This window comes from Peromyscus eremicus, chromosome 10 (assembly GCF_949786415.1).
Source record: "Peromyscus eremicus chromosome 10, PerEre_H2_v1, whole genome shotgun sequence".
Classification (NCBI taxonomy): domain Eukaryota; kingdom Metazoa; phylum Chordata; class Mammalia; order Rodentia; family Cricetidae; genus Peromyscus; species Peromyscus eremicus.
The window spans coordinates 4,554,693-4,575,378 of record NC_081426.1 but is presented as its reverse complement, the minus strand read 5'-3'; positions in this window follow the sequence as shown (position 1 = coordinate 4,575,378).

The following is a 20,686-nucleotide window of genomic DNA, read 5'->3' as shown; positions in this document are numbered from 1 at the left end:
GGAACTTATAGAACGAATCTTTCTCTACATATATAGAACAGGTTGTGGTTCAGCTAATCCAACAATGGCAGCCTATAAACAGAAGGCCTAAGAATCCAATAGTGGTTCAGTCCATGAAGCTGGATGTGTTACTTGGTGTTCAGCACATGCTAGAATCCTGAAGAGGTAGGTTAATGCCAGTGGAGGAATGGACTTGCTAGTGAGAGGGAGAGAAAACAGAGAGAAAGATCTTCCTTCTTCCATGACCTTTACATAGGCTGCCAGCAGAAGGTGTGGCCCAGATTAAAGGTGGATCTTTCTCACCTCAAAGCTCTGGATTAGAATTGTCTTCCCACTTAAAAATGATTTAATTATGAAAAAAATCCTGATGACTGGGTTGGCAGAGATGGACACACACACACACACACACACACACACACACACACACACACACCTGAGGCTGTTTGCCCTAAACATGGAGAAAAAAACCCACAGGTATTAGGCACCTTGCACCATTATGGTGAACAATTACATAGTGGAGTGTGGGAGAGAGAAAGAGGCAGAATGGTTCATGTCCTGTGGAGAGAAGATTATCCAAAGAGGTGTAGGCAGTGAGGAAAGGGCTGATCAGAGAGGCCTGCTTGCCACAGGTGGGAGGGGGGAAGTGGGGTAGTGAGGTGGGGTGGGGTGGGGGGGTGGTGACATCTGTTCCTGTAACTCCAAGGGCCGTGTCTGAGTCCATGGTTCTGCTGCAGCCACGATCTGTGTTGATGTCCATGGTTCCTGTTACCACCAAAGGCTGTGAGGCTATCCAAGTTCTGGGCCATTACCTGTAGCAATGCTGGGAACGGGGAGGTGGGGTGAGGGGTGGGGTGGAGGTGGGGGGTGAGGTGGAGTAGGGGTGGGTGGGGAGGGGGGTGGATGGAATGTGCCACAGCCAGGGCCTGAGGCCATGCAGATTTGAGCGCCTGGATTGCCACCCATGGCCATGGTGTTGACTGGGCCTGAGCTGAAAGTGGGACGTGAATTAATATAAATGAAAACACACTCAGAGAGTCACCCTGTCCCTCAAGCATCAAGTTGCCCTTGCCCTTAGCTTGTTTGGCCACATGTTCATGGCCCCAAGGTGCTTGAGAAGTGGCTGAGCCTTGTTCTCAGTGACTCTTCATTGTGTGCCACTTTCCTGTTTATTCCTCTTTGTTCTGCAGTATTTGGACTAGGGCCTCAATGCGTCCAGTGGTTTTCACAAGAAACTTACTTGTAGCAAAGAGTTGTTCTCTGGTATTCAGCATTAAAATGCAGGTGGACTTAGGTTGTGAGAGGCTACCTGAAGGAGATGTTGTAAGAAGGGCTACAGGGTAGAACGTGATTGCCCTCTTCCCCAGATCTATGCTCACATCTTCTTTTTGTCCTTCATGCTTTGTTTAAAAGAGAAAAGAAAAAAGAAAAAAAAGTAGAGGAAAATCTTCCTTTTCTTTAGTCCTACGTAGGATTAATTTGCTTATTCTCAGGCCTTTTGCCTCTAATTTACTCCATTAAAGATCTTCCTCTCAACAAAGAAATCAATTCCTAATCATTTTTAAAGATCTGAACATTTTTTCTATTGAATTATTTACACTCAATCTATATTTCTTTGTATTTAACATGTAACATGTTTAACATTTCTTTGTATTTAACTCTCTATGTCTGTATTTTGCCTCTCTTTCGACTCCTTGTGTTTCTAAGCACATGTGTAGCTGTTCTTTACTGTGGGACAAGGCTCTCCTCCCTCTCTGTTCTTTCACTTGTATTTTAGTCTCTGCAAGGATGATGACCACATCAAATAAGGCTGTTGCCTGATTAAGGGTAATAGAAGTTGCTATAAACCCACCTTAGGGTTTGAAACAGATCTTAAAATTCTACTTGTCAGATTACAGCACTATATATGTGCACAAATAAAGGACTGCAAGGAAACATACCAAGATGGCAACCATGGCTACTGGTGATTAATATAATCATTAATAATTTGTGTTTTAATTATTATTTTTTGTACTCTCCATATAGTTTCAAAAGAAGAGAAAGAAATCCTATCAAGGCATATACAATGAAGTGAGTTTTGTAATGGGGCTATAGATATAATATTCCATCATAAATTGACTAATAATCTGATGTTCACTTACAGTAATTGTATATGACCTTTAAAATTCAAAATTATTCTCAGTTAGAAATACATATGTGTTTGTTCTTTTGCAATGTAGAAATCTTCAATAAACATAAAGAATAATAAAATCAAGCTCAAAAACACTTTTCATGCTCAAAATGCAACACAAATAGCAAAGTAAAAAGCAAATTCCAAGGTAATTTTCACATTCTCAAGTGAATGTATTATTTTCTTGATCTTTTTGTTATGAAATCTTCCTGTGCTGAATATCTTACGGAATTATGCTAAGCTTCAGCTGCTCAGCTCTTGTGGCATAATGCTTGCAAGCCCTTTCTAAGCCAAACCACCTCTATTATGCTGTTTCACTGCACATTAGGTGCCATTAAATATCTATTTCATTTATCACAAATTTCAACATGTCTGCTCCAAATCGAAGACGTGGTTTAAAATTGTTCAATATGAGGCTGTCACTTAGTATTTAGACCGAGGAAAAGGCGATGTGCGCACACGTAAGGACCTCAACAAACAATTTTCCTCTGTGGCTAAGAAAACAGAAATTGGCTGTCATGTTGTGAATTTTAATGAAGAAAAAAAGAAATTATGTGGACTTTGCTTCAAAAAAGTATTTATGGAATAGAAATTCCATTCCTAATTTTTGCTACATGCTGTCATTTGTCAACTTTCTGTATCAATTTTAAAAGAATTTTGTAAGGGCTAGAAGTGCTGAATAAATCTTGCCTGAAACTCTAGTTTAACTTCATGGATAGTACATCTGTGGAAGCTAGAGGCATCATGTTTAAATTTTATATTTGCAATGTGTTTTCATAACAATGGTCAGAAATGGTTAAAACTATTAATCCAGACTTTTCCACAGGTATTTCAGTTGTCAGATTGACAAGCTATGCACAAGTGAAATGTAATTGTTCATTTTGTTTTGTTTATCCTCTACTAATTATTTTCAGTTCTCCAGTCACACTGTATAAAGGAACAAAGAGAAACATTTGTCCTCTAATTTTGTATATTAAGCCAGACTGTCCTGCAGTCTCTTGAGTCACTCCCCCCACCAACTTCATTTAATCAAATGCTATCTTTGAGAACTTCCAAGCCATTGCTTCTAGGATGCCTGCCCCTTCCTTATTTGACCCTCTGACGCGCCCCTTTCCTCCCGCTCCTCTCCTTCCCACTCCCCTCTCTACCTTCCTACTTTGTAGCAGTGACAATTTATGGATTCAGTATTTCTTACATTCTATTTTAAAAATGTGTCTTTATCCAAAGGTTAATTCCTTCAGGAGTACAAACCTCTAGATTTTTTCATTGCTATATTAGTCAGTACAACTGGATTCAGTAGGCTCATAAATCCATCAATTTTCTGCTCTATAGCAGTATAATCTATGAAATCTCACAACTGTAGTTACCTTTCTAAATAGACTTGAGAGACTGGCTGAAATTGAATTATTGAGAGTAATTTATTTTTAAATGTTTTTAGTTGAACTAGAACTATGCCAATCCCCCTCCCCCCATTTCCTCCAAGATACCTTCCCTCCAAGCTCTCCTCTTTCTCCCTTCTCTAAAGTTGATGGACTTTTTTACTTTGATTATTGGGATGTGTGTGTGTGTGTGTGTGTGTGTGTGTGTGTGTGTGTGTGTGTGTAAATTTGTAAACACAACCTACTGTGTTTTTGTTATTTGTGTATATGTGGTTTCAGTGCTGACCATTCCGCACTGTATAACCAGTAAGGGGCTCTTTTCCAAGAAAGGCTAACTCTTCATCTTTCAGAAGTCATTAGTTGCCTATAAGATTTTGGATTTGGTGTGTGTGTGTGTGTGTGTGTGTGTGTGTGTGTGTGTGTGTGTGTATGTTTCTTTTTTGTCTTGTGTGGGACCTTGTGAAAACTTCCCCCTTCCATGTTAATATGCTTACTGATATCACCATTGTTCCAATTTTGTTTGTGTGGCCATTTGTAGGAAAGACTTTTCCAAGTTGGACTTCCTGGTATCTACTTCTTACAGTCTTTCTGCCCTCTAATTCCATGATGTTTCCTGAATCCCCTGTGTGGGAACTGTGATGTCAGTGTATCCATTGGAGCTAGGCTTCTCACAATCTGTTCTCTGCATTGTTTCCAGTTAAAGTTTTCTTTCATGGTCTCCATTTGCTGTGAAGAGAGTAATTTAAATGTTAATATTTCAATAAAAATTGTGAAAGGTCTGAGATAAAGTTGGTTGTAAATAAATGCCCCTACAATGTAGGGCTAAGATTTTAAAAGTCTTTAGATTCCATTGTATGAACTTTGGATTTTTTCTGGTTAAAGGTTAAAGTGAATTAAAATTATTATTTTGCTGTATTTTTGTCTAATTTTTTATAATTAAAGTGAAAATGAGCAGTATAGTATAAATTCTCAATCACTGTCTCCTTTCTCACCTTGTCTCACATACATATACACATGACTTTTGAGTGAGTTCAGGCCTTAACATCAGGCAGCCCGTGGCAGAGCAGGTCTGGGATGTCTGCTACCTTTATGGTGAGCATAGGTCAACTCTCAACAGCTTTTTTTTTTTTCATCATGCCACTCTTTCTGTGTGACAAACTTGAATTTGTAGGATATGTGAAATAAGCCACATAAAAGGAGAATACTCTATAATTGCTTGGAAATAGCTCTTATGTAACCATTTTGTTATAAAAACACAATCTGGAAAGAGATCTGGACAACTGGAAATATTAAAAGGAATTCTCCACAAAGTAAATGTTTATTTTATACCTAAAAGGCTCTTGTAATGTTGGCAGGAAGACTGGTTTAACTGAGTGGTTTGGTGCCCTAATGAAAGTGAAATGCTCTGAAATCTGACAGAAGCCAGGCTGGAATACAAGCAGATCACAACACTCTGAGATGTATGTGAACGCATTCTTCTACTCCACATAAATATTTATTTACAGAAGACATGAATATGAGAACACATTCCAACAGCATCTCAAATATGTCATATCCAAGTTGTGGAAGAGCAGTGTATGGCTTCTGATTGAATCACTGAATGTAGGCTTGAGAATTCCAGGGCAAACTCACTGCTGCCATTTCTAACTTTGCTACCAAGTAATGAACTGAAGTTACTCAAACTTGGCAGAACAAGTACCATCCTGTTGTCTTGCGGAAAGTAAAACACAATTTGCTCGTTCTGGTGCTTATACTATATTTGGGTATAAGAAAGCCTTTGCACTTAGAGGACCATATGTGTGAATATCACTTCCCAAACCTTTCACGTGCATGAATATTCAAGTGTTTACTGGTGCCCAGTCACTTACCTATTTATGTAGTTCTTAACCTTCTTCCACAAGGCTGTTGGACAGCATAGTTAGGGAGTATATTTGAATTCTGTCTGAGAATTTGGTAATCTGATTCTATTAAGCCTTTGGAAAGTTCTGCAAAGATTCAATGTAGGAGAGAAGGATTCCACCCATGCAGATGTTCCATTAAAGTAGTGCCAAATGCCCACTGGGAAGCCAGACATCTGGAGGCTTGAATTACAATGCTGTCTTCTCAGAAGATTCCCCTGTACATGCATACACTGTGTCAATGGCAAGATTTTGTCCATCTGTTTACTCTCCTGGTGCATATGAATGCACATAGGTCAGGGAAAATTGACACATATCTGATTTAAAATAGTATTCCCAAAATGAACTCCTTTAAAAATATTTTGAAACTATTCCTCCATTAACAAAAACAAAGAAAATATATTCAACTGTATGGCTGACATAAAAAGAATTCATTCCAAGACCTAATTTTCAGATTTCTTTTTTTCTAGAAAGGTTATTTTCTTTGAATTATTATTTTAATTCATGGATTAGTGACAAAAAGAATGTAGGCTATGAAAAGATGCTCTTATAATTATCTGTTTCCCTACAGACTGAAACAGTGTATCACATTGTACACATAAAAACCTGAAAATGCTTGAGATATTATTATTTTATATTGAGAAACAGTTTAATTATTTAGAATGTAGTTTTATTTTTCATATGCAGCCAATCATATTCTATTATTAAAAACTGTTGCTATGGTTTCCAGCTTGGAAAATTATATTTATTGTATTATGGCAGCATATTGGAGGTTTTGCTTCGACATTAAAAAGAAAAAAATATTGAATAAAACTAGTTTTCTAATAAATTAAATCATGTCACACAATATAGTTATAATTAGATCTTATTAAAAATATTCTTTCCTGTTCCAGTTTACATTTTGGAAATTTTCAGGTTACAGCAAGAAGGAGCTCCTTTGTCTTCCTGTGTCTCTGATTTAGTTCTGTTTCATCCTTCAGCTAGAACAGTCTTTAGGATCATTTGGGAAATCATTGCTGGTGGGATTGCAACAAAAGACTAGAAAGGAAAAAGGGAGGTCTGCATTGCTTCTACTCAGAGTAAAGGGAGGAAATATAAAAGAGAGAAAAATGGCCTTGATATTTGCTAGCCTGTAACACCTTTCTTTAGGATGTGTTATCTATGATCCATCAAGCTTCAGGGCTTTCCTGTGTGCCAGCTATTTGTCCCTATTTTACAGACATTAAGAAGGAGTATATCATTTTATCTTACTTTAACTAGTAGCTAGCTCATGGTTGAGCCAGAACATGGCTGATGAAATAGATTTTAGATACTCACTTAAGAACCTTGGAAAACACCTTTAAGAGAGATTGAAACGTTTCCCATAAGTCAGGAGTGATGGGTGGAGCTAGACTGGAAGAGTGCTGGGGACCCTTTACCAGCATGAGGTACATTTTGCCTGGGGTATGTCACTCTGACATTCTTTCTTTAATCAGTGTGAATTTTAGTTCTGTAGATAATTAGGTTAAGTTTGACGTATTTCTTTATCGTGTTTTGAATTCTCCATGATTTTCCTCTTTTTAAAAGATATTTTCTAAACTAAGAAATATGGATGTTACAGGGAGTCCACCAGAGATGACCACTCAGCCACACTTTACAGCCAACTGAAAGTCTTCATTCCAGCAATCTGGGACTACACTTAAGTGTTTGGGGACCCAAGTGTAGCACCAAAGGTCCACAGCATGGGGTTTTTGAAGGCAAAAAACCATGGCTTGGCATCTGTGGTGTGGGGTGGGGTATGTGTTTTTTTCCATAAGCAGGCAGTTTACAGAAGCCAAGATAAGTTAGCTGGGGCATCTTGACCTCAAGCTCCTAAAATAGAGTTGGATAATTTTCCATGGGGCTTCTCATTAAGAAGATCAAACTCTAGTCAAAACCTAAAATGGCCTCAGCAAGAATACAAGATGGAGGAACCTCTCCATTGTCTTGTCTTGTCCCATTCCCTACTGGTTGCATGGACATGAATCAAATCATTGACTTGTCTTATTTTAGGGAGGCACAGTTGGCCCTAAGGACCAGTAGCTTAACTGAGTTTATTTTCTGTTTGATGTAGTTGGCTATGCAGTTGAGAATTTAGGATCCCATCATTAGCCTGATCAGAATATGAGTCAATGGTCTACCTAATGCTGACAGTAAGGTGGTCAGCCATGGGAGCCAGGCCAATAGAGACAGACACCAACTATCTGATGTGTGTATCCTTGGTTCTTCCTGATCACCACTGATTTGTTGTCATGTATTGGGGAGTACGGGGGTCCAGCCCCTCGATAGTCCCCTCCCAGGGTACGGGAAGAATCTATACAGCTGAAAATTTAATCTTTGAAGATAAGAAATGAATCTATGTACATGAAACTCCTTAGTCTATACACTTTATTATTCTGTGTCAGTTCTCTCTTTACACAGCTTCTATTCTGTACTCATTTTTAGCACCTTTCTTGTCTGATTTGTCTCTACATTTATCTACTGTCCCCTCTAAGTTCTATCTTAATTCTCTCATCTTAGTTCTGCCCCATCTAGGTTCTCATGCATCTAGTTCCATCCCATCTTAGCTCCTCTCCTATCTCCTTCTTTCTCATCTTGCTCTTCCCCATCTGGCTCTTCCTCATCTTCCATCTTGTTCCTCTGGTACTCTCAATCTAGTTCCTTTAGTCCTTCAATCTAGTTCTTCCCATCTAGTTCATTCCTCTCCAATTCTTACCCATCTATTTCTTCTGTTCTCTTGTCTCTTCTCTGTCTCATCTTCAAGTTTTCTCTTCAAAAATCCTTCTCTCCTTATACCTCTCAGCTCTCCTTAAGTCTCTCAGGAATCCAGTTATAAACCCAAGCAGTAGCAATCCTCTGCCAGAGCAAGGTCACCAGGCTTGAATTCTTACAGGGTCATAAAGGCAGGTAAGAATTTTCCTCAGGCAGTGGCAGTCAGGCTTTCTTTTACAACCCAAAAGGGGAGTGGTGAAGGAGGAGGTCAATAGAAAGCTAATGATCAGTTAGTATGTGAAGAAGGAAATTTATGTGCTCAATCTACATTCCTAGAAGTGGTTAGGTAAGACATTAGGAGTCTATTAGTAAGGATGTAAGGAAGGAGCATCTCATCCTAAATTGCACAAGAAATAAAACTATCCTCCTGACCTAGTCGACAGGTGTTTCATTTGGCCTTGGATGCTTAAGTCTGTTCTTAGAGAATACAGAGGTATCTCTGATAAGGTACTTTCATCCCTCCAGGAATGGTTCTGGCCAGATGCTGCCAATGAGGATAATAACAGGGAGACTTGAACTGGGCTTCTGGCTGTGCACAGCTGTCAACACAGAAGATTATCTCAATATTTCTTTAGTAGAGGGGAAATGGTGCCCAATACATGATGGAGAAGCTACAATAGCACACAAGAAACTCATAGCAGGAAACAGCTCTAATCAAAAGCCATATATCACCAAGGCTCCTTGAGCCTCAGCTTTATCTCTGGAAGGCCCTTGGCTTCTTCCAGGTATTAGCTTTGTCATAATCAGCTGAAATCCTACTTTATATATTTTTGCAGCTTGTAGCAGTCATGGAAACAGCAAGTTTCTCCTAAGAAAAGTCCTCCCTGTTTAATAAAACAGAAGTCTAGTCTCCTTCAATTTTATAGGACTATCTCTGTGAGAGAGTCAACTTGTCTCTCCAGTTTCCAAATAGAATTCTTCAAGTGGCCTTGGTCTAAGTCTATCTGAGAACTGAATTGCCTCAAGTTTTAGTTCCCAGCAATCAAGGCTGAGATGCCTATGGCAATTGCACCAGCTATTCCTGCCCCCACGGAGATCAGGATGAGAATAGAGCCCATTTGACCTTAGTTAACATTGAGTCAAGGCCAATATGGGTTCTACCCTCTTCTCCATTATAGGCACATAACTGGAGGATAACAGAGACTATTATATAGAGAGTGGGGATGTAACTTTCCAATGAGTCAGAGGAAGCATATTTAGTCAAACCATTAGTACAAGAAAACCAGGTAATTTGAAGATGTGTCACAGGTGTCCTTGGCAGAACACACATAAAATTGTAATCCCTGAAGGTCTTTTTCTAGCCAGTCTTCTCAACAACCTGATTTACTAATGACTATTACTCCTCTAGACCCATGTTATTTTACCCCTGGAAGGAACTTAAGAGACTACAGGTCTACCTAAATGATAGAGTTTCCCATTCCGTTTTCCTGAATTCCCATGTCCAGGTTTGAGACTAATGGGAATTATGTATATCCTGGGTTAGTAAACTCTAGTCAGTATTGTCTTTAAGGAGTCCAAGGTTCAAGTGACAGTCCATCTGTCATCATCCTCAATTATTTTTTTTCCAACTTTGACAGCAGTTGGGGTGGTAAAGATAACTAGATTCAAACAGGTTCCAGAGTCCAGGATAACTAGATCTAGACAGGTTCCAGAGTTGAGGATAAATGAATCCAGACAAGTTCCAGGGGCTGGGCAGGAATTCTCTTTATCAAAACCAAGTCTTCTGGTTAGAATTGGGGGCAGATTCAGAGGTGGGAGATGATAGGATTCTCTTCACAGTCCAGTCAATGGCCTGGCAAGCTACCTGCAAAGCTTTCAAGGACTTGAGAAGGGAATGATTAGATGTTTCTGACTGGGTAATATCTTGGAGTTTGGTGGGCATAGGAGATGATTTTCAAAACATAATTTCAAAAGGAGTAAGCCTCTTGCAGAAAAAAGTACATTGAGCCCCAAGAAAGGCAATGGGGAGGAGGTTGGCTCGATTTTTCTCCAGTCTGTAGCTGGAGTTTTCTCTAGTCCCGCTTGGGCCCTTAGCCGTTCACACCCAAGTAAACACATAGAGACTTATATTACTTATAAACTCTATGGCTGTGGCAGGCTTTTTGCTACCTAGTTCTTATATCTTAAATTAATCCATTTCTATTAATATATAAGTTGCCACATGGCTTGTGGCTTACTGGTATCTTTACATCTTGCTTCTCATGGTGGCGGTGGCTGGCAACATCTTCTGACTCGGCCTTCCACTTCCCAGAATTCTCATCTCTGATTATTCTACCTATACACTTCCTGCCTGGCTACTGGCCAATCAGCATTTTATTTTTCAAGCAATCAGAGCAACACATTCACAGCGTACAAAAAGACATCCCCAGCACCAGTCTCTAGGATGAATTAGGTCATCATCTCCTTAAGAGTTCTACTCATCCTGTCTTATCTGAGCTCGGCTATGAAGGCTGGGACATTGTTGGATCCCAAAATTAGGAGCAACCCAAACCTAGGAATTATTTCCTGGAGACGTTTCTTAGTAGCTATTCTATCAGTCTCTGTTTCATGGGTTAGGGCTCCACTCATTCTGAGAAGGTGTCTACAACCACCAGCAAATATTTATAGCTCAAAACAATAAGCCTGATTTCAGTTAAGTTCAACTCCCAATATTCCCCAAACCCATTTCCTCTAGCCTGTGTCCCTTGAGGGATCTTCCTTCCCTGCTTTAGGGTTTACCTGAGCACAAGTGGGACATCTAAAAGTGGTGTCTTTAATCAAGTTTTCCAAATTTGGAACATAATACCTGGGTCTGAGGAGTTCAACAATTTCTGTGGCCCCCTAGGTGGGTGGCTTGTTGATGTCTTCCCAGACTTGCAGGTCTGTTGTCCGGGAGCATCAAGCATCCTTGTTTGTCTTATTTAGGCAGTTCCCATTTATCCCAGTCAGTCTCACCCTGGGAGGTCCTTTACATTGGGTTCAGTAGGACTATCAAGACTAGAAAAGGCCCCACTGGTGCTGGGGCCACCTCCCTTGTAGCCAAGCCAGCTGCTTTGTTGCCTCTGACTTCTAGGGAATCCCTTTTCTGGTGTTCTTTACAATGGACAATGGCCACACTCTTGAGTAGCTAGAGAGCTTCCAATAGTGCTAAGATTTCCTCTTTTTCTGATTTGTTTTTCTGCTGAGGTTAGCAGTCCTCTTCCTGCATGGGCATGGGCCATGGTGAAAACATGTCAGCTGTCAGGGTTTATGGTGATTGCCTTGTCTTTCCCCCATGGGGTGCTGAGTCAAAGCTGAAAGTTCAGCTCATTGAGCTGATGTTCCCCTGTTAAAGACCAGCCTTAATACTATACTATCCCAGGGAGCCCAGAAGGGACACTACCAGTGGCATGGGAATGAATCTAGATACACTCAGTTCTTTAGTCCATTCACTTTATATTCTTCTAAGCCAATTCCATCCATACAGTTTCAGCCCTATCCTCACATTCAGCTCCTCTCTGTGCCCAATTAGCCTGTCCTCATAGTTTTAGTAAGCTCTTATGCTTTTGACCTGATCTTCCTCCTCTGTCCCTTCGTCCTCCATCTATATCCCTCCTGGGTCTTTATCCCTGGCCCTGATAAACTCTACAAGAGATCTGCTTTGCACTCTACTGAACCTGTCTCTTTCTCCTCTCTCTGGCCGTGTGGTTCTGTGTCTGCCTCTGGAATTGTGCTCCAGTCTTTACTGCACCTGATTATGTAAAATGCCCTATTGTTCTCAGTCATGTCCCTAGGCATGGAGGAAGGGGATGGTCTGAGCTTCATTTGCACAAGAAAGAAGGCTATGCATCTCCAGCCAGCTTGTCTTCTAGGCTGGGGGTGGGGGTGGGGGGGGGTGGGGGGGTGGGGGGTGGGGGTGGGGGGGTGGGGGGGACAGTTAGTTACCTAGAAGTTCAGCAGGTCTGAGGAGCAGAACTGTTTGCCAAATGATCTGGGAATATTTGGGCATGCAAAAATTTCATAGCAGAACACAGCTGAAATATTAAAAGCTGATTAACACCAAATATTCATAATAAATGGCTTGCCTTTTAATAGACCCTTGGCTGGTCAAAGTATAGCTTTAACACACAGCTGAATCTCTATAATATATTCTTGTGGCCCGCAAGAATTGCCCTAACTCGATCCTGTCTTGGAAGAAACTGTTCCCATCTGTGAACAATACCTCTTCTGGTGTCAGTCACCTCAAGACAGTCATGCAGGGGACCCAAAGAGTTGTCTTCTGGCAATAGACTGGAGGGCCGAGGACTGACTGTGGGATTGATCCAGGAGCAGGACTTGGCATTGGATCACCCCCTCAAGAGGGCTTCAGTAAAGTATGGGGCTGCCAGGAACAGTAGATGCCCTAAAGTTAGCTTGTCAGTTTCTTTTCCTAACAGGATGGCGTTGTGGCTTTGGGGTAGTGCAGAGTTTCACCACCAGTCTGACTCAAGTTTGGGTTTTAGTAAATTAGGGGCTTTTTGTTAAAAAGAGACTGGCTAGGACCAAATCAGAGAGAGAGTTCTCTAGGTAAGGCCCCAGCTATGGTTAGCTCAAAGATTATAAACAAACCCCACAAAGTTATAATGTTGAGGAGTCAAATTAACTCATATCCTGTCTGGGTGCAGAAAAGGCTTGATTCTGTAACAGATGTCCAGCAGGTGTCTCAGACATTCAAGAAAGCAAGTGTTTCATACAAAAGCAGAACTTAACACTTAGCCTGTTTAGTCTTATGACCCCATTACCTTGTAGGAATAGCTGAGGCAGTGAAATATTTTCCAATAACCAGCAATTTTTAAAGAATAGCCCAACTGCATCAGGAAGTAGTCCATCTCAGGCTAGCTGACAGGGTCTGCATCAGGAAGTGGTCCATTTCAGGCTCGCTGACAGGGTCTGCATCAGGAAGTGGTCCATCTCAGGCTAGCTGACAGGGTATGTTGTACCCGTTTCACAAAACCCCCAGAGACCACCAAGGAGCCGGTTTCCAATGCAAGCACGTAAGAGTCCTTTTACAAAGGTTCAACCTGGGCCACCACATAGCAGATGGAAGGAAATGTGGCGTCAGCCAGTGGCAACAGCCATGAGCCCAGGTGTGGAGAGTTTTTATAGGGAAAAATCATAAGCTGGGAATTGGCAACTTGGGATTGGGTAGAAGGGATATGGGGCAAGGTGATTTTTTGAAACTGTTGGTCTAGACTTTAGGTGCGAAATCACATTTGAAACCATTGGGTAGACTTTTGGCGGGGAACCACAACTTGCTGAACAGGATTATTTGGATTGCTCAGGAGGATTATCTAGATATCTTCAAGGGCCATAAACCATAGACAAGGTCTGCAGGAGCATACTGCCCTGTATCTGTTTGAGTTGTCATGGCACATTCCTGAGGTCCTTCCTGGAACTGAGTACAGCAGGTGGTCTAAGATGGTGGCCCTATGCTAGGATGGGGTCTGTATTGCCTTCACAGGTACATTCAAGTTAGGAGCAACTTTCTCAAGCCTTACACAAGTTAAAAATAATTTTATTTTCTGCAAGCCTAACACAGTAAATTTATCCTCTAAAAATAATGTTCACCATCATAGTAGCAGCCATGGCCCATATACATGCTGGCCATCTGGCTGTAACCAGCTCAAGTCTCTTGGCCAGATATGCCACTGGTCTTTTTCAGTATCCCAGGGTTTGTAGGAGGATCCCCTAAGCAAGGCCTCTAGTCTCATCCACATACAAGTGAAGCACCTTAGTAATGCCTGGGAGGGCCATGGCCACAGCAGACACCAGGGCCCTTTTCAAGCCCTTGAAGGCCCCTTTCTCAGTCTCAGTCCATTCCAAAGGCTGTGCACCCTGGTGGTGGCAGAGAGGGGTCTGACCATCACAGCAATCCCACCATCTTCTGACAGTATCCCACACCCCCAGCAATTCCTGTGCTTGTCTTTTTCATTTGAGGTTGGTCATGTGCAGGATGGCTGAAACACTGTCATGGAAAGTGACTGCTTTCCTTCCTTTAGGTTGTAGTCTAGGCATGTGACCTGAGGGATGCACAGCTGAGCCCTCTTGGCTGAACTGCTGTACCCCAGGACTTAGAGGACCTCTACAGAGGTCTTCTATTGCCTGTTCACATTCCTCCTCAATGGTTGTGTTGTGCCCAGATCGTGACCCTCAGAGAGACCACCAAAGATGAGCATGCCGGAATGCAAAAGCAAGGTTTAATTCTGGATATCCAAAAGCAATACAAGCCTAGGCAGGGACTTCGTCCAATACATCCAACACAGTGGAGGCTGGAGGAAGTGCCCGCCTGTCTGCAAGCTCAGTTTTTGAAGGGAAAAATCACAAGGTTACATCGTTTAGGGGCGCTAGTATGGGTACAATTCTGATTGGCTGGCTTCTAGGGGCTTTCTAGAAATCATGGCTTAATCTTACTTCTAAGGGAGTGGTTGCCCACCACCATTTCTCATTGGCTGCCCTCAGGTGGGGGCATTTTTATGGTCAGTTACCCTGGAAACCAGGGAGAGGACATTCCATAGTCTGGCAGGCATTACCTCGTGACTATCTTGACTCTGTACTTTTACACTTCCTGGTTTCTGGAATCTGAACTGACTTGTTTCAGTAACTGTTGGCCTATTTCTAGAAGGAGAAATCTTAGGCCTTAGTTTTTGGGTGAAGGCATTTTGGTCTTATTTCTAAGATGGCTCATTTTGGTCTCACATTTGGAATCCACAGGGTGCTTTGTGGATATTTTTAACAGAAGTGCACTCAGAGCTCCATCCATTGCTGCTGGTAGTTCCTGCATCCCTTCTCTTGGCCTATTCCCTTCATTCCCTCTATTGTCTGTTCCCCAATGGCAGCAATCATTGCATGGGAGAGTTTCTTTCTCTACCTTCAGCTGAATTTTGGCTGCTGTAAACTTTCTGAGCAATTTCTCAAAGTTAGTACCCATTCATTCCTTCAAATCCCTCTAATTTCAGGAGCTTTCTCCTTTTGTCTAGGGGTGATTGCATGACAAAGACAACATTAGGGACTTACTGGCTTGGGGGAGCACCTGTGTCTATGGGGATAAATATCCAGTGTATTTCATAGAGCCTTTTGAGGAACCCAGCAGGACTCGACTTACCTTAAAAAGTAGCTGGTATGATTTCTGGCTGCCACTTTTTAATTCTTCCAACAATGATTTGTGAAAAAAAGTGTCCAGTGCACTCTTACCTTAAAACAGTTTCCAACAGGCTGATAAAGGCCTGTGGCTTCTTCAAAATTGGAGGGATTTGGGTCTTCCAATTATACAAATTACTGGTAGAGAAGCAGATATAAACCACAAACAGGGAAGGTGTTGAACTTCCATGCCCCTCTCCACTTCCACTGCTCCCAAGCACACACCCAGCTCCACTGGAGTAATTTCCTCCCCCTTCCTGGGGTACAACCAGCTGCTTAGACAGACAGGGGAGTGTAGTGATACTTTGTGCTCTAACAAATAAAACTTGTGTGGAGACAATAGTGTGGAGCTCGTCACTAGAGGCCAGGGAGTGATGGCACAGACCTTTAATCCCAGCACTTGGGAGGAAGAAACAGGAAGGGTGGAGAGAGGAAATGATAAGGCTGGGTAGAGAAAAGAGCTCGACCCCTTTTCAGTTTGAGGATGCCTAGAGGTAAGAAGCCTTTCTAGTGGCTGGTTGCTCTGCTTCTCTGATCTTTCAGCATTTGTTAAGACCAATTAGAATACCCACTATAAGCAGAGAGCCTGCAGCTTGAGGACCCATTTCTCTTCCCTTTGTGCATGATGAGGCCCTCCCTACCTCTACACAGAGAACAGGACCAGGACCCCAAGACCACAAGCAGGAATCAAGAGACTAAACAAGCCTGAAGCTAGTGCTTGGAAGCAGGAAATGGGGAGGTCAATTTTCTCTGGCAAGGCTGATAGAACAGAGGGAGATTTGGGGTTTCTCTTAGTGAACCAGCTGGGCCAAAAGGATTTGGGTCTCCAACAAAAGGGCACAAGTCTTCGTTATGCCCAGATCCTGAGGACCCCCAAAAGACCACCATGGAGACCGAATCCTGTATGTAAAAGCAAAGAGCCTTTATTCTCTTCAAACTCCGAGCTTGGTCTCTCCAACTGTCCAATGCAGTGGTGAGAGCAGAGAGCCCTGAGCTTAGGTGGGGTGGGGTTTTTATCATAACAGAGGTTGGGGTGAGTGGATTTCCAGGGTTCAGGACCCTGATTGACTGGCAAGTGTCTAGGAGTATCTGTAAAACAAAAAATAGGTGTGTGCTAGACTCAAGGACATCTGGCCACCTTATTTAATGGTTGGAATGTCTGGGATGTCAGGTACTTCCTCATCCCTGGGTGGATCCCTGGGTGGTGTCAGCTTAAGGCTTTTCCTGGATCTGGGTGTTGCCTGCCAGTAAGCCTGTCACAGAAGCTGTGTCTAGGCCCCTAAGCCTATCATGGCAGCTGTGTGGTCAAGCTGTTTTGGGGCCCTTCCACAGTTTTTTGTGTGTGTGTGTGTGTGCGTGTGTGTGTGTGTGTGTGTGTGTGTGTGTGTGTGTGCACACACCTCACAACAAAGAAAGCCATTGATTATTACGGGGAAACTGGCATCTACCTCCATGGTTCAAGACCCACAGGTGTCACCATAGTAACAGAAGCAACTGGTCACCATGCCACTGGAAGGGAGCACCACAGGAGAAGTGGGTGGTCAGTCATTGTTCCTGAACCTGTGGGAAATCCTGTGCTTTGCTCTTGAGCAATGGTGGCTGCAATCTCAGGATGGCTCACTCCTTCTTCCATTTAAGATCTGTTTTTCACCCAATCAAATGGACAGAAAGATGGGAAAAGACACAGAGGGAAACATAGTCATACAGAGACACATAATAAAGACAACCAGGAGTGGCCACCACACATTCATAAACCTGAACAGGCCAGAGGCGTCTGGTGGTGTTCCACAGATCTTGAACACAGAATTTACAGTTGTGTCCAACAGCCCCTCTTGTGTCCTAACTAGATGGCACCTCCTGCAGACAAAACTTACCTCTGGAGGTGTTCAGACCAGATGACTTTCGATTTGCTTTTTTTTTTCTTTTTTCTTTCCTTTTGGATGGTGGCATTGAGATGCCTCTGCAGCACTCGACAGCAGCAATCAGTTGGTCAGAAAAGATTTTCCTAGGGTCCTGGAACCCCCTAGGGTGAGTACCCCATAAAAAGTCCTGTCCAGTCAGTGCATTTTTACCTATTCTCAGGAGTCCCAGGACCTCTAAGTATTGGAATTCTGTCTCTGTGGATCACACTGAGTCTCCAAAATGTTACAGGGAGGCCCCCAGAGAGGATCATGCAGACACAGTTTATAGCCAATTGAATGTGTTTATTACAGCCAGCTGGAACTACACTCAGCTATTTGGGGACCTAAGTATGGCACTGAATGGCCAGATAGAGCACAGGGTTTCTAAAAGCAGAAACTATGTCCTGGCATATCTCTCAGCAGCTGCAGGGGAGTTCTCCACAAGCAGGTAGTTTATAGAACCTAAGATAAGTTAGCTAGGGCATCTTGACCTTGGGTTCCTAAACTGGAGTTAGGCAATTTTCCACAGGGCTTCTCATCAAGGAGATCAAATTCTAGTCAAGCCTAAAACATCCTCAGTAAGATACAAGATGGAGGAACTTCTCTACTGTCTTGACCTATCCCGTGGAAGCCCTTAGTTGCTTCTGACTGATGGAAGGCTCTCCTGTCAGGAACTGTTTCAATGAAGACAGTGGTACAGAAGTCAAGAAACAAACCAACAGATTGTTAGTTCTTTAGATTTTTCACTTTTCTGAAGATAATTCCCAACAACTGAAGCAAAACTATAGGACTTGTTGGCTGTAAATGATGACTTGGGCAGTAGTGTGTTTTTTCATGTGCCCAAGGAGTTCCAGCAGCCAGGCCCTGCCCCTGAGGAGTTCCAGCAGCCAGGCCCTGCCCCTGAGGAATTCTAGCAGCCAGGCCCTGCCCCTGAGGAGTTCCAGCAGCCAGGCCCTGCCCCTGAGGAGTTCCAGCAGCCAGGCCCTGCCCCTGAAGAGGACCTCCAATTGCCAGGCCCTGCCCCTGAAGAGCTCCAATAGCTAGGCCCTCACCCTGACAAGCTCCAACAGCCAGATGGTGCCCTAAAGAAAAACAAAGTCTCACCAATCTCTGAGCCTGACCCAAGGTCAGGCTACATAATCCCTACAATCCCAGGGTAGCCTGGAAAGCTCCATCCCTCCAAGAAACCCTATATAAACCCTGTCTCCAGCTTAGTTCTTTCCCAAGCAGACGCAGCCACCTTCCTGGGTTTTTCCCTCTCAATAAATCTCTTGTGTGAGGCTTGTTGTGTGGTGTGACTTTGTGGTATTCCTGGTCTCTTGACTGCCAGGATACCTTTCATCTGAGCTGTTAACACTTACAGTGCTGATGTTTGAAAACAGGAATCTGAGAAGCCCAGAAAGCATCTCTTTCTATACTTCCTTGAGCTTTATTGATGCTTCAGAGTGAACACAGGTAACTTACTTTTTAACATGCCCAGACACGATGCTAAGGGCCAAATTGAATACATTCATGTATTCAGTCTACAAAGCAGTATATAAATTTGGCAATCTATTCTTTACAGTTAAAAAACAATTGAGTTTGGCCAGTGAGCGGTGAGCTGGCCCGCTGGATAAACAGGCTTGTTGACAAACCTGTAACTGAGTTCAATCTCCAGAACACACAACTTATCTCAACCAATACACATTGGAATATGAATACACACACAAACACACACATACTCGTGTGTGTGCGCCCCCTCACACCATAAATAAACATTAGAACGTTTTAAAGCCTCATGTTATAAAATCAGTAACAGACAAGAGTTTCTAAGCATTGACCATGGCTATATATCACATTGACTTGGTCATTGCTCTTCACCACAAACAAAAATGAATAATCAGTCATTTGTCTATTTTTAAGACTAAAAAAATAGTTAAGTGCTAAAATGGAAAAAAAATTGAATATATCAATTCTATCCCGCTATTTTTCACCAAAACCATATAATGGAGTGGTTATCCTCTGGGCAAACATGGCATTTCCCTCTTGAACTGTCAGCTGTTGTGACTGTCTGAAGTACACCTACACAAGACTGTGGCTGCTAACCTTTCCTCCATGGAGAAAGAAAAGGGCTCATGAGACCCACCTCACCCTGATGTTAGGTAGACAGCTAACTGTTGCTGGGGACAAAGAAAGATTCTACCCTTCAGTGGCTCCACAACTTGCCTCCACACCTGAAAATAATCCTATTTAAACTCATCATTTCATCAAGCCAGATTTGAGTGGAATCCTTCTCTCCCCTCCCCCACCACCCCTCTCCTTGCCTTCTCATCTGAGGTGAGATGTTTTCCTCACATCTCCTCAGAAAAACTTCACACAACACCAAGTCAAACCAAAACAACAACAAAAACAAAACAAAGACAAAACTGGGGAAAGAGAACCCGAGAATGTATGGAGAAGAGCAACAGCCTGGTGGGGATAATACCTGCTTCCAGCAGAGGTGGTGAACCCTGGCCAGTCTGATGCATGAGATGCACATCTGGGAACAAAAGTTTCTCCTTTAGAGACGAAGTTCGAAACAGTCTTATTAATTAAGAAACACAGAGCCAAATACAGAGGTAATAGCCAAAGAGATCAGAGCAATAGCCACGACTATCCTTAGCTTACCACCAGCAGTAGCTTCCACAGAGAGAGCTTCTTCCTGTGTAAACTGTGTTTTTATTGTCTTCCTGTTCTGCCTTCTCATTTGTTCTAAGTCTAGCCACACGACTTCCTTGTCACTGCCTGTCTATACAGACCTCCAGATCTCTATGGTTGGTACTGGGATTAAAGGCTGTGTCCTTGACCACACAGAGACTCTGCCTGCCATGTGATCGGATTAAGGGCATGGGCTACCACTGCCTGACTTCTGTTTATGGCTATTTGACCTCTGGTCTCCAGGCAACTTTATTTATTAACATACAAATAAAATATCACATTTCAGCACAAATAAAGTATCACTATTCTCCTTTCCCTTTCTGAACCAGCTTTTCGTGACACTAAAACCTACACAGCAGAAGGGTGACATAGTCATCAGAATGCCACTTCTCCACTGTCATATAACCCCTTAACTGAGGAGTACAGACACTGACTCAACTCAGGCAACACAATTTAAAAATGTTTCTGTAGAGAACGTACAGAAAAAGGAAGTAACACATATTCAGTTACTTATAATTATGAGTTATCTTTGTGAAAGTTAGTAACTCACAAATGATGAATATCAATACTTTCTCTGTACCTCACCTCAGCAAAGCAAGGTAGTAGAGAAAATCTTGATAAATTTTTCTATCAAAATGAATGTATACAAATAATACATAATGTATATAATTTAATATAGTTTCCTAGCATGTAGCAAGAAAATGCTAAGATTTTATAAGTAATATAAATATAATGCTTTAA